At 45.2% G+C, this 11,659-nt stretch overlaps 1 long non-coding RNA gene across 1 annotated transcript; it reads right to left on the reverse strand.

The window, feature by feature from the left end:
• Positions 1-7,339: 7,339 nt before the first annotated feature.
• On the reverse strand, positions 7,340-9,564 carry LOC117011492. The gene is made up of 3 exons (XR_004420990.1): positions 9,255-9,564; positions 8,594-8,655; positions 7,340-7,400 (listed from the first exon to the last, which is right to left on the reverse strand). It is a non-coding gene; the product is annotated as an uncharacterized LOC117011492 (long non-coding RNA).
• Between the last annotated feature and the right edge of the window lie 2,095 nt (positions 9,565-11,659).

The raw sequence follows: 11,659 nt of genomic DNA on the forward strand, positions 1-11,659 counted from the left end.
GACTGTCCTGGAGCCTTTGGCAGAAGGCGCCTGGGGGCACCCGAGGCCAATCTCTGGGATTCTGGAGCCAAAGCTACAGAGGGTCTGAAGCCAATTACACTCCCACAGAGAAGGAGATCTTGACTGCCTATGAGGGAGTCCAAGTTGCCTCAGAAGAGATCGGCATGGAAGCACAACTCCTCCTGGCAACCCAGCTACCAGTGCTGGGGTCGATGTTCAAGGGAAAGGTTCCCTCTACCTACCACGCCACTGATGCCACATGGAGCAAGTGGATTGCCCTCATCATGCAACACGTCCGCATTGGAAACCTGAATCTCCCTGGGATTTTGGAGATAATCACGAACTGGCCAGAAAGCGAAAACTTCGATCTCATGGACAAAGAGGAGTAGGAACAAGTGACCTGGGCTGAAGAATCCCCACCATATAACCAACTGCCAGCAGATGAAACATGCTACGCTCTTTTCACCGATAGCTCCTGCCACATCATGGGGATGAACTGGAAGTGGAAACCAGTTGTATAGAGCCCCACAAGACAGGTTGCACAAACTACTGAAGGAGAAGGTGGATCAAGTCAACTTGCTCAACTTAAAGCTGTTCAGTTGACCCTGGACATGGCTGAAAGAGAGAAGTGGCCAAAGCTCTACATTTATACTGACTCATATGTTGTGGGTTGGCGAGGTTTAGAAATTTTTTCCATTATTATGTTAAGCTAGCCGGGATGGCTCTCCTATTAGCCGTTAAGAGCTGGAGACAAAGGACTAGCTGAAGCAACCTGATGGCCCCATTAGGGAAAGGTGGAGTCCTACTTTTGTTTTCGGCAAGTAAGAGGACACTGGGGGTAGGAGAACTCTTACAGCTCGCCGGCCAAACTCGAGGAGAGAGGTTCCTTTTCTCCTGTTGGGATCAGGCTTCTTGGATTTGGACTGCTAAAGTTTCCTGCTTCCTCTGAACAACTGGGAACTGGGACGCCCACGGTGAGCAGAGTTCCTTCCTCACCCTTTCTTCCACCTGTGGCGGTAAGGCCACCTGGCCCCCTCCCCTGCCCCTGCAGCAGCCGCAACTGAGAAGCCGCCTGCCCTGCTCCATCGGAGAGCCATCGGTGACTGAAAAAGGGACTGGGACTGAATTCCGTTCTGTTCTGTCACTGTTTTTTTTTTTCTTTCATATAGCTGATGCTGTTTTTGTTTGTCTTATAAATATATCAGTAAAGAACTGTTATTCCCAACCTATACCTTTTTTGTGCCTGCGAGTTCCTGAATTTCCTTTTCCTGGTAATACTGTCCCTTTAAACCGGGACACTCATGGATGGTAGCCAATGCTCTGTGGGGTTGGCTGGAGAGGTGGAAAAAGGCAAACTGGCAATGTAGGGGAAAGCCAATCTGGGCTGCTGATGAGTGGAAAGACATTGCCACCCAGGTAGAGAAGCTACCTGTGAAAGTTCGTCACGTGGATGCCCATGTCCCCAAGAGTCAGACTAATGAGGAGCACCGACACAATGAGCAGGTAGATCAGGCCTCAAAGATAGAGGTGTCACGGATAGACTTAGATTGCCAACACAAAGGAGAATTGTTCCTGGCTCGATGAGCCCATGATGCCTCAGGTCATCAGGGCAGAGATGCCACGTGTAAGTGGGCACGAGACCAAGGGGTGGATCTAACCATGGACAGTATCTCTCAAGTTATCCATGACTGTGATACGTGCGCTGCCATCAAACAGGCCAAGCGAGTGAAACCCCTCTGGTATGGTGGGCGTTGGTCCAAATATAAGTACGGGGAGGCCTGGCAGATTGACTACATCACACTACCTCAGACCCGCCAAGGCAAGCGCTACGTGCTGACCATGGTGGAAGCCACCACGGGATGGTTGGAGACCTACCCTGTGCCTCATACCACTGCTCGGAACACCATCCTGGGCCTTGAGAAACAGGTCCTTTGGAGGCATGGTACCCCTGAGAGAATTGAGTCAGACAACAGGACTCGTTTCAAGAACAGCCTCATAAACAGCTGGGCTAGGGAACACGGCATTGAGTGGGTGTACCACATCCCCTACCATGCAGCAGCAACTGGGAAAGTTGAACAGTGCTATGGCCTACTTAAAAACAACCTTGAAGGTACTTGGTGGGGGGACTTTCAAGAACTGGGAGAGTAATCTACCAAAGGCCACATGGTTAGTGAATACCCATAGTTCCACTAACCAAGCAGGCCCTGCCCAATCTGAGCTCTTGGGAACACCAGATGGGGATAAGGTTCCAGTGGTACACGAGAGGTATGCTAGGGAAAACTGTTTGGGTGAACTCTGCCTCCAGCAAAGACAATCCTGTCCGTGGGGTGGTTTTTGCTCAAGGACCAGATTGTACCTGGTGGTTGATGCAAAAGGATGGAGAAACCCGATGCATACCCCAAGGAGACCTTGTTCTAGGGTGAACTATCTATGATACTGTGTCTGTAACTGCACGTATGTATATAATTTAAAGGTTCTAATTTGATGTAGTATGTTAGCATGGGAAAAATTTTGGGGTGGATAATGTTGGGGGTTGGGGCAGATTTTACTCTTTCCTCAAGAGAAAATTTTTCCCATTAACATGTCAAAGGAACCTGGCCCAGGCAACTCCCTGGTTTCTGATTACTTAAGACAAAAGAGAGGGGTGGAGATGAATAGCTGTAAGTTGCTTTGTCCTTACAAGGAGCCACTCGCGCTCACCGGCCCAAACACAGAGGAGAGAACTTCTTTTTTCTCCATGGAGCGACCAGGCCCTGCACTCCGGCACTGCTACAGGTTCCTGCTTCTGAGAACAGTGCTGAGAACTGGGATGCAAATGGTGAGTGGAGGTTTCTTTTCCTTCACTCTTCTCCCACTTGGGACCCTCCTGTTATAGATAATAACCAAATAATCAAGTAGAATTAAATAGCAAAACAGCAATTTTTATTTTTGCGACTGAAAATACAGTCCTGGGAAGCTACAAGCGAAAACACGACAGCGCCGAGCCTGGGGTCGGCACTGGGTGGACACACACGCTGATCTGACCTCTAACGCATCAGATCCCCCACTGTGTTCACACCCTGCTATTTCGGAGAGTCCAACTTTATACAGTTTTTTCTGGCCTGAGGCGAGAGTTTCCTTTGTTTCTGCAGCAAATTCTCCTATTTAAATTAAATCCTTTTCTGGTGCTGCCCTGGACAAAAGTCCTTTCTGCATGCTGATGAAGGTTGTGTCTGCTCCATATTGATGTGTAATGAAGTGCTGTCTTCTTGCTTATGGGAGCCATCGGAGGTGATTGGTATTTAGGCACGTATTTTATCGATGATCTCTTCCCGTCCAATGATGATGATCTCTTCCTGTCCGTGGTGGAGATCACCGGGCTAGGTCTGTTGATATGCTTATTACGGTCATTGTCTATGGCCCTGGGTGCTTGGTGTTTAAGAAGTTCTTTTTATTTTATTTTATTTCATACAATCCTTTTATATAAACACGAATTATAACATATATCACACTCCCATACCGCTGCCACCTGCCTGTTCCTGCAGTTCCTGCGATTGAGAGAAGAGAGAAGGCCACTCCGCGCCCGCTCCACCAGGACCGTGTGGAGGAGGAGGGCACCTGACTGGGCAAAAGGACTGAGACTGAGTTTCATTCTGTTTTGTCACTGATCTTTTCATAGCTGATGAAAGATATGAGTCATCTGCCCTGAGCCTTTCTGAAGTGGGCAGGGCAGGCGCGGCGCTGAGCAGCTGCAAGTGAGGCCTTATTGCACAGAGCTGTGTGTGAGGGTCCCATTTGCTCAGAGCTGTGTGTGTGTGTGTGTGTGTGAGACCCATTGCTGACAGCTGTGTGTCTGTGTGTGACTGTGTGTCCCATCGCTTACAGCTCTGTGTCTGTGTGCCCCGTCGCTCACAGCTCTGTGTGTGTTTGTGTTCCCCATCGCACACACATCTGTCCCCCACACCGCAGGGAGCCACTGCCCACCTGGCTGCAGGCACACACAGCACATTCTTATTTTCAGGCTTCCTTTATCCCTTAAATGAATCAGTAATTTTCTCAGGTTTATTAGTTTTTATTCTCCTCTTTGTAAATGGTGCCCTTTACAGACAGTCAATTCCAATTGCCAGTGGAGCTGGACATAAGCTCATAGCTACTGTATGGAACACACGTTGTACTAACGTAAAATGTTTCTGTGGCAATGGAAGTCTCTGTTAGTGGAGTTTAAAGGTTCATAAAACATTTTATAAGAAACCCTTGATGGATTTTCGATGTGTAATCTCTGATCTAGGAAATGTGAAACTGATCACAAAGAAAGCTTTTAAAACTGTTCATAAGCCTTGCAACCCAAACTCACATAGAACGTTGTCCAGTTTGCAAACTGCAGGTCGCTGTGCAGTCTGAAGCAGCAGTGTGGGCTCACCCAAAAGCGTGTGCATAGAATTTGAACAGCAGCAATTTGATCGTATTGAGTTCACAGAAAAACTCCTAGGAGCGTCTATCTTGGTTACAGTACGCCAGCCTTGAAGAGGCAAATGAATTGACTGTTACTGGCTGAACAGCTCTGGTCTGAGGAGAAATGATCCTCATGCACAGGAGACACCTGTCCAACAGCAACCAAAGACATGCAGGAGTCGCATTTCAAAGGAAACAAATCTCTGTGCAAGGAAGTTTAGAATTAAAATCTACAAACGACTCCTGGTTAATTAAGCTTAATGTTAGAATCTGCTGATCTGAACTTCCTATCACACAAGTTCTGTTATGCAGCTGCTACTGTCCCCTCGCCTCAGTGGCTCAGCTGGATAAAGGAATGTGATAGTGTGACTGAGGACAGCTCAGACAAAGAAAGTATGTCTGCACAGTTTAGTTCTGTCCTGCTGAGCCCAGCAAGGAGGTTCCTTACAGCTAGCAAGACCAGTTGTATTCTTCAAAAGGTTTTAGAAATTTGTCATGAACTCAGTATTTTGAATACTAGGTTAAGAGTTATTAAAAAGCTATTTAATGCAAAGATGTTAAAATGTGACCCATGTGAATTCCTTGGAAGTAATAGACATTATCATATATTGTTCAAGTTTGATGTTCAGATTCTTTCAAGAAACTTCTACAAAAGATTAGTAAAACCAAAGTGCAATACCAAGCAGGATGTTCCATTTGTCTCAGCTAAACTGTAAAACAAAAACATATTGAGCTTTCCTAATAAACATTTTGCCTTCCTTGTAATCAAAAATTCTAGTCCATGGCTTCCCACAGTGTTTTTCTGATAACTTCCTAACTTTTTTCTCCCAGCCACTCTTTTTAAAAAAAAATTATTTATGCTGTTACACCTGTAATATAAAATAATTTGCCCTACTTTTTGCTTTCTTGTCTCAAATACAAGATATGACATAGCTCCTCTAGGTATTGTGTACAAACTGGATTTCAGAACAAAAATGTTCATCAGCTATTTCAACATATCTAGATATTCATGTTATGAAGTACAATCTTGTAAAGAGCACACAGGCAGTGGCAGAAAAATACTGCTTCAAAAGCCATTTGCCAGTGGTAAAATACCCGGAAAGACTCCTAGAGAAGTGGTTAAATTAAACAAGCCAAATTGTTGCCCAGTCATCAGGAAAATACCTCAAAATCCTGGAGTGCTTTGGGTTGAAAGGGATCATCCAGTGCCACCCCCTGCATGGGCAGGGACACCTCCCACCAGGCCAGGCTGCTCCAAGCCCCCTCCAACCTGGCCTTCAACACTGCCAGGGATCCAGGGCCTCGCCGCCCTCACAGGGAACAACTTCTTCCTACTACTTAATCTAAACTTAGCTACTTTCAGTTTGAAACTGAAGAACAATCCTCTTCCTTTAACAATTAGCACAGAATTCATATTCCAAGGGAAAAACATAAAAACGAGCCAGCAAATCCTAATAAATGAACAGAGAGATTTGTTTGGTATTTGAGAAACACAAGCTTTAGTAAAATGATGTTAATGTTTTGACAGTGAGTGCCTTTTTTGCCACCTTTGGAAATACTCTGTTACAGCTGACTTGTTCATTACAGATCATTGTATCAAAATGATGAGACTTCTGAGGATATAATGGAATCACAATTAGCACAATTTCTAATATTCTGAGGAACTCCTAAATCTGGTGTCTGCAGTAATAAAAGGCAAGGGGTCAGTGCCAATGTACTTGTGTCAGCTCTCTGTACAGTATCACCACAGATGGTAACCACTGTATCCTGCTGGGGACATTTCCCTCTGGAGCTCCCCTAACTCCAGCACACTGCACGAGGTGCCTGACATTTCCAGCTGCTGAAATATGCCCCTCAGACACAGAAAGTCTGATAAATCTTTGGGTTGTTTATTTTGTGTTCTCTCGCTTCACACTTATGCAATAAAGGCTGTGATTAAGAGGATTGATGAAAATGTCAACATTTATCACTTGAAGTTCAATCAGTAACAGGAAAGTGGGACCTTTATTTGATTAAGTATACAGAGGTACAAAAATCCATGCATTATTAATTCAGGACTTGCTGCAAAATGCTAGAACTCTGAGAGGCCCCGAACAGCAAGGTTCAAAGTCTTAAAGCTTACATACACTTAGAAGTACATGCCTGACTTTAACCAAATTTTATTGAAATAATTTTCTTAATTCACTGTTTTGACCACATTAGCTCTTCATTTATCATCCATCTGTCAGCTCCAAAACATCCAGAAACAAGCTACCTGTCTTTAAAGGCCTCCTTGCCTCTGCCTGCCACTCGCACTTAACTATTGCTTCTATTAGAACATCATACATTTTTTGCATTTAAAAATTTGTGTATCATTCCTGCGTTGCCTTTAATTTTAGAAGTAATTCCACACAACCTTCTCCCCTCAAATCCATTACCATCTTACATACATTATCTCTAACGACATGCCTATCTCTTCCCATTCCTACACCAGACTTCCATCAGATAATTACCACCTCATAGTTCAGGACAGAAGGTTTGAAATCCTGAGCATCACTTTTGCTCTCAGCCCACAAATCCACACCCCAAAGTTACCTGACTCTAACAGGAGCTGCATTGGTTTGGATACTGCCAAAAAAGCTCCCCCTTCTGGAAGCATTGCATAAGGGACTGGGATGTACAACAGCCACCAGTGCTCCATTCCCATTCTGTTTGCATCAGGATCTGGTGAAGTTCACTATTCTTTCCACACACCAAAAGTGGGAGCAAGGTTTTCCTGGAGTACATCTCAAGAATATTAAAACCAAAATAAAAATAAATAAATATATATATACACACACACCGCCCCCCCAAAAAAAAAAAAAAAAAGAAAAGAAAAAGGAAAAACAGGAAAAAAAATAAAACCACACGTTCACAAACACTGTCTTTTGTGATTTTATCAAGAGATGTGTTCAGGACAGGTGAGCTTCTGGTTACAGATGTTCCAAACCCTAAAACAAGAAACAAAACACTCAGTGAGCTAGGGGCAAACCCTTTTCCACAACCAGCATCCTATCCCAAACAAAGAACAAACCAAGCTTTCAAATTAAACTGCATTGCCTCATATCCTGCTTTTTGTCCAATGATACCCCTTTTTCCCACTAAGGCAGATCTTGCCAGATTCCTGGGTAAGATTTCAAACTGTGGATTACTTCCTTACAAAAGCAGTCTCCAAATTGTTCTCACGTGGCTTCTAAGGGTATCCCAGACTGGACCCTGGGACAAGACAGGATGGATATATGAGGAATATATTCTCTTTGCTGCCAACTGCATTTAAACTTAAAAGCATCAGCTACAATTAAAGCCCTGCTTCATTTTGCTAGGTTCTGTTTAAATCATTGCCAGTCAAATCCTAACAGGCCACTGACCTTATGTTTCTAACAAGCAATTAACTCCAGCAAGCTTCCTAAAAATTTAGTCCTCTTGTACATTAGGGAAAAAAAACCCAACAAAACAAAATAAACCAAAACACACCTCCAATAGGTGAGTCTGAGAAGGTTCATTCTAGAGCACCATCTTCCATTATTATGAATTCCACTGAAATAATTACAACCACCTTTTACTCAACCCTCATCCCCCAAACCCAAGAACTTTGTAGGTTTCTTTAAAGCAGGTTCCTCTACCCTCACACATCAGTTTTTAGGTCAAAAATTTAAAAAAAATCAGAGGCTTCAGGTTAACAACAGCAAAACCTGATGTTTACCAAAACAGCTGTTGTTCCAGGACCTGACAGAAATGCCCCACCCCCCCCCCCTCCCCCCGCAAGCTTTAATGTCTTGTGGTTCAACTCCTTCTCCCTCTCGGGCAGTCTCACACTTGCGAGCTCCACAAGGCAAGCTCTAAATAAACACAAGACTTCTATTACCCCAGTTTACCGTCCTTTGCTTTGAATAGCTCTAAAATTTTTTAGTAAGTGTAAAATTGCAACACTCTGACTGCTTTCTCATCGAGCATCAGAATAAACAGCTGCTTATTTCAATGGGTTTCTTCAGGCAGTTGCTAACAGTTATTTTGCCGCATGCTGTGGTCTGTGCTTAAATATTATCACAGGCTGGTTCTGGAAAGGCCAGAAGTGAAAACTACTGGCCAATTCCATAAAACATTCCAAGATCAGGCTCCTGGGATGTGACCCTCCTTCTCTCACCTGGTGCTGGAAGCACAGGTAATGGTCTTCCCTCCTGTAGGTGTTTTGGGATCTGCAGTGAACTGCAAGGGGAACAACCAAAACCCAGTTATTTCCACAGTCAGAACAGAACAGTGGAGGAAAAACAGTGAAAAACTGGGATCAGGCTCCTCCAAACCAATGGAAGCAGAGTGACAAAGCCTTTGGGACCAGTTTGCTGGGATTTATAGGAAAAATGACAAGTTTAACTTTGGTAATAAAGTCGGGCTGGTATTCTCATCAACCGGGTGCAGGAGCATTCCCAGGAGCCTGGTCAGGTGCATGTGCCTGGCAGAGAGCTCTCCTTTCCTGGGAATCTGTGTGCCACAGGGCTGTGGCACTGGCCATTAAAACACTTCCTACCTGTCCTTTCACAAGACAAGATGTTTTTTCCCTACAGCAAATGTTTTTTCAATTAAGCAGATAACTCTACACTCAACTGGAGAAGAAAAAAGGGAGATCTATTACATTTTTCTAAGTCAGGCAACAAAAGAAAACCAAATCAAACCAAAACACAAACCACCAACAACAATAACAATGAAAAAAACCAAATGTATTAGGCATATTTCAAGACAGGTTAAATCAGAATGAGGTGACTTGGTGCCAGCACAGCATTAGATATGGGACAGCAGGAGAGACTCACCAAGCAATATTCCCTGCAGACACTCCATTCTCAGCGCTCCAGCTGCAGTATCCTCATTTCTCAGTACTGTTTCCAGGACTCCCATGGGGAAAATGATGGCTGTTTCCAGATGCAAATCCCTAAGGAACCATTGGTTCCAATCACTATTCCTCTCCCTGCTGCTCCATCCTTTACCCCTTTTACAGCCACGGCCACACCCAGGACACAAAAGGAGGCTGCCAGGTTCCTTCTCAGACCCAAACCACTCCAGGTGGGTCAGGACATTTTTTTTTCTTCAGGTTCTGCAATTCACATGCTTGCCTGGAGAAAAGCAGCCATTTCTCACTTGTGTACACTCAGTTTTCACTGGACACAGGAGCTGTGCTGGGGACAGAAACAGAGATGTTAGAAATCCACCCACACAAGTGTGAGAACAAACTCAGCTGCTGAGTCTCTTTAGGCAGCCATCTCTGAACCACAGGCTGCTGCCCTCCACGTGCACGTTTACATCTAGAGGTGCTGCTTGTCGCCAGCAAATCTGATCCTTTCTACCAAATCCAAAATGAAACCATATCTTGCATAGCTTAACAAAGACAAGAGCCACTTAGACACCACCTCCAGTTTGATAAGCTTTGCCTTATTCAGCCTCCCACCTCTAACATGAACTAAAGGGCAGTTCATGGCTCTCTTCTGACATCCAGAATGAGGTCTGCTGCTGTTGAGCAGCACTCAGAAACTTGCTAGAGCAGCAACTGCCTCACAAATTACACTGCAGTAATGTGAGCTCCTGTGGCTCCTGTGGCAATAACAAAATGTTTTGGTTACCTGAACTGAAAAGGATGCAAGAGCCATCACTGCAGGCTAAACTGGAGCACTGCTTCAAAACAGGGCAGTGAAGGTGGAGGGTAGAAGCTTTTCTAAGAGAAACAGTGCCTACCAATGGGGCAGAAAGAGGAAATTTGTGCCAAGTTTTTGGAGAAAACTTTAAAACTCACAGTAGCAAAGTTAAAGAGTGTTGGGTAACAAAAAGAAAGAAACAAAAACCCCAAAGCCAAATGCAAAAGAAAACCCAAACCATTTTTTGAGATTATTATTCCTTTATACCACAATTGCTAGTTTTGAGTGAAAAACACTAGGAGGAACACTCCTACTGTATGAGAAACACTGACAATTAGTCACATGCACAGAAAACCAAACACAACCAAAAGCAACATTAACACAAAAAACCCTGCTGAATTAATTGCTCAAATATATACACCAGGCCTTGCTGAAAGGAGAGTAACCATCAGCCTGGTTTGGTTTTCTCCCTTTGAACTTGTAAAGCAACTGACCTTCAACACATCATGGAAAAGTTTTTATCTAATGCTACAAAAAAAAGCCTTTTCTTACACACCATATTTTAGCCCTGAACTTGCAAATCCCCCCACCAAAATAACAATGCACCACATGTGGCTATGGAGTCATTCCTGTCTTTGAGCACGAGTCAAAGCTACACCTGTGGAGACAAGAAAAAGAAAAGTGACTTCATGCTGTTCCTTTGGAAATTACAGAATCACAGGGGGGATTTTTATTAGCTAAGGAAAATGCACACCCAGTTCAACAGATGTTGAGTAGTGGGGAAGTCAGGAGAGAAATGCTTTGCTTTCAGAGACAAAAAGCTGCCTATCTGTTCTGGACGTGCTGCTGAGACTCTACGAGTTTCTTTCTACTTTTTGAATGACTCGGTTCAGCTGAACTCGGCAGGGTTTGGCTGCTGCACTGGGTGGAGCCTGGAGGGGTTTGTGTAACCTCGGCAACACTCGGGAATTCGGTTAAACTTGGATTTTGTTGGCTCCACTTGGTTACAGCGGCTCTTCGGCTTTTATCGGCTCCACTTGGCTACAATTGAGTTGCTTAGCTGCGTTCCCCAGAGCCCGGCTCAGCTCCTGGTGGGCGGCGTGGGCCAGGCTGAGGCACTGCGCGGGGGAAGGCCGAGCCACTTCACGTTAAACATGCAGAGCTCAGTGTTTTCCTGCCACTGAGTCCCGCAGGCGGCCTAGCATCGCATGGGCACAGACAGGAGCACGGGGTCGGACAGGAGCTTGCTGGGCAGTGACTGCACCCGCGCTAATTAATGGGCACAAGAGCAGCGCTGGGTTCAGCCGGGCTCGGCTCTGGGGTGGCTGCAGTACCATGCTGTGTCCACACAGCGGCAGCACTGAAAGGGCACCAGCCCGGGGGTGGCTGCAGTACCCCACTGGGTCCACACAGCGGCAGCACTGAGAGGGCACCAATGCTGCTGAGCCCACAGCTCATGGCGGAACGTCTGGAAATAGTACCGGCTGGGCTGCATCGGCATCGGGGTCACAGGCATGCAGCCCTTTAGACAAAGCAGAGTCCTTGATTTCCCTACCTTTGTAGGAAGGCAAATCGAATAGTGGCTAACG

The sequence above is a fragment of the Catharus ustulatus genome, unplaced genomic scaffold (assembly GCF_009819885.2).
Source record: "Catharus ustulatus isolate bCatUst1 unplaced genomic scaffold, bCatUst1.pri.v2 scaffold_68_arrow_ctg1, whole genome shotgun sequence".
Taxonomy (NCBI): Eukaryota; Metazoa; Chordata; class Aves; order Passeriformes; family Turdidae; genus Catharus; species Catharus ustulatus.